Consider the following 3,636-nt stretch of genomic DNA (forward strand, 5'->3'; position numbering starts at 1 on the left):
ATATATATATATATATATAAACATTCAAAAGTTGCAGTGTCTTTGCATCCCCTTCTCTCTTTCTCTTCCTGTCTCTTTCTCCTCCAACACCACCTCGGGGAGGTAAATGACTCTGCTGTGAAGCCAGAGTTGAGGCTGCTTGACCTTGATAACAAACCTGCATTCCTGAATAAATATTCAGTGGTTTAGGAGCGATGGTGTGTGCCTTCCCTCCGCCAGATAACAGGTTATGTATGAGACAGATGCTTCAGTTTTGGGCCCAGCCAGCACCACAAGGGCCTGCGGAGGGAGCTTCCAGGAAGTAGCGATGTTGCATCGCCTTTACAATGGCCCAGTCTGCATTGATTGGAATAACCACAACTTGTGGGTCAAAATACATGACGGTATCTACCTAACTGTAACCCTAACCCCTAACTCTCATGGGACACTAGACAAGAGCTAAGGAATCCATTGGTGCCAACTTTGTCATGCTAGCTTGTCGAGATGGGGGTTCAAAAACGCTCCAAAGAACTCGCATGGCCATTTTAAGAAAGTCTATTGGACTCTCACCTCAACATATGTGAATGAAATGTCACTCAATACTCACTGACACTCAATAACAATCATCTCCCAAGTAACACATGTTTTATCACAGAAAAGGCAAGTTTTAAAAAGAATATCAAATCTTACCTTACATTTTTTATCTTGAGGAGTACATTTAATTTTATTGTGAAAATATTTGACATCCTCTTTGTCTTGTGAGCTAACTTGATCTCAGCACTGTAATGACTTTGGTTTCAAGATGCACTTTTTTGTGTTGTTTCTGTTATTTTGTTCTGTACATAGATATTGTCATGTTTATTTTCTGTATGTGTCACGAAATGTTTTAATATTGTTGGATTGAATGTTGTTTTGCTAGTCTAGTCTAGCTAGTCTAGACGTCAGCTGAAGGGGGTCCTTATTAAAAACTAAACTGACAACAGAGTCTGTAGTGTTAAGCTTTATTGTTTTACTGTTGCAGAGTATTCATAATAAATAAAAATGACATTAATATAACTGATTTGGGGCAAATTCTAAATATAAACATTGATATGATTGATTTTTAGGGATGCTGAAATCCACTGATTTTATGTCTACTGTTGTTCTCACTTCTCACAGCAGCGGGACGGGTTAGCTTCATTAGCTTTACAGTCGCAGCAAAACCAAAAGACGAGGAGGAACCCCCCCCCCGGCCTCATTGTGAAAGCATGGTTACCATAGTAACAGTGTGAAAATGCAGCTACATTATGTCTGACTGAATGCTTGTGTTAAAAAATAAATCAGACATTACTCAACAGTTACTCAGTACTTGAGTAGTTTTATCACCAAGCACTTTTTTACTCTTACTCAAGTAATTACCTGGATGTCTACTTTTTACTTTAACTCAAGTCATATTATTCTGAAGTAACAGTACTTTTACTGGAGTACAATTTTTGGCTAATCTACCCACCTCTGGTGAAAAGGTTGGACACCACCACTAACAAGGACAACTAGTGTGGCATGAGTGAGCTCCAGTAATTCCAGCATGGGACTTCCTGGTGACTGAATTGAATTCAGGTGTAACTGAGAGATTATCAGAGACCCAGTTAGCGCCTCTATAGCTCACAGGTGAATAATTAAGACTCAGACTGGAAGCAGTAACACAGAAACAACTAATCAATACCGTTTGTTTGTTTTAAATGATAATGTAATTATAAACGTAAAGGTGCTTCTGTGTAATTGAGTTCTAGAGGCTAGACTTTCTATTTTCCTATTCTGATGAAAATTCTTTTTTTATGTTTAGTTGTTTCACCGTGAGTACGAATTTAATGACATAAAAACAAGCAGCAGCCTCCATCTGAGAAAAGAATCCTAGTATGAAATACACAACTTTACAGAATAAAAACATGTTTACATCCCGTCCATCACGAGAACTTTCAGTTAACTGCTCCTCAGATCTCTTATTTCATGTACATTGTGTGTACATTGTATCCTAGCATTTCATTTATATTCTGGGTGACTGATTTTGCTGCTGTAACACTAATTTCCCATTTTTTGGTCTCTGATGCTGCTTTACTCTATTCGTGCCCTCTACTCTTCTACTGGTGAGTCTCTCCTCCTCTCTTCTCACCTCTCTCACTCTCTTCTACTCCTCCCCCTCTCTCTCCTCTCTCTCTTCTCTCGGCAGGGTAAATACACACCACGCGAAGCTAACTATCTGTCCCCTTCGGAGTTTTAGTTCCGGTGCTCGACTGTACGCAATTTGTGGTCATTTACCACTGACACACCATAGAGAGGACGTCTAGATGGCCTAGTTAGCCAGACGCTGCAACGGTGGCTTCTTTCCGCCCTGGCCCCTGGCGTGTCTCCACCCCGCCCACCAAGCGCATTGTGTTTTGCGGTCGTGTACAATTGTGTACGTCTAAAGCTAAATTCTATGTCCATTCCTTGGGGACTGCTGGTGTGATTACTAGCTAGACCTCGCTCCTTTGCAGCGCTTTTTCTCTTTTTTTCTTTCTTTCTTTGGTGGAGTTTCCTTCTTTCCCCTAGCTTCTTGTTGTGAGGACGTGTTCTCGACAGGTGATGACAATATGCCAAGACACCCCACGGTATCAAAACAAAACAGTTACTAATACCAAAAACTAACCCCCCCCCCCCACCCACAGTTAGCGACTAGGGCTGGTGACCATAGCATTTAGCAGCTAAAGAGACATATGTCTCTAAAAGTGTTGATAGATACCAAATACAGAGTTACAACAAAGTGAATACTTACATTCACCACATGGCCACAATCACAACTCCACATGAACAATCATGTTGCTCTTTAACTGCTGGATGTGTTTTTTTTTTTTTTTGCAGCTTATTGCAGGTTTGAACACCCAGTCAGGGCAGCTGTGTGCAGTCACAGCCTGGGATCTATGTTTAAGCGTAGCAGCAACTTGCTATCCACCAGACTTGTACGGTGCCTACAGATCAGATCCTCTGAGATAACGCTGTGTTGAACAAAGTGTCTCCTCTGTGATCCGTCGTTAGTTGGTGTTACCTGCACAGTGGGTTTAGAGGAGAAGAGGAGAACATGGATTGCAGTTACTGTACATCTCAGGATGAAACCCTGCTGGGCATATAAAGCAGATTATCTCCAGTTTTCCCAGGATTTTACTTCCTATATGAATTGTCATTACTGCTTCCCAATAAAACACCTCAGATTTCCCATCAGATCACGGCTCCTTTCTGCGGTGAACCCAATCAAACACAACACTAGAGCAACAATCATGGAAGCATGAGAAAACACAACGCCGGCGGGAGGTGTGAGCCTGCAATAAATAAAAACAAAGAAAAACTCCCAAAAAATAGCTGAATGCATTACACCTTTATTCCACATGATGTCCCCTGTAACCAAACACACACCTGGAGTGTGTCATTCTCATTTTCAATAACTAGGTAAGGTAAGATGTCAGATTAGATAAATTTGACGCTCCCTGAGGAAATTTGTCACAGGTGCATCCAGCCATTGAATTAATATGAAAATACGGAGTGACACAGCCTTTATTGCTCATTGGCTTACATACCACTGTGTTAACATTTCCCATCAGTCAACACACACACACACACACACACACACACACACACACACACACA

The sequence above is a fragment of the Etheostoma spectabile genome, chromosome 13, assembly GCF_008692095.1.
Source record: "Etheostoma spectabile isolate EspeVRDwgs_2016 chromosome 13, UIUC_Espe_1.0, whole genome shotgun sequence".
NCBI lineage: Eukaryota > Metazoa > Chordata > Actinopteri > Perciformes > Percidae > Etheostoma > Etheostoma spectabile.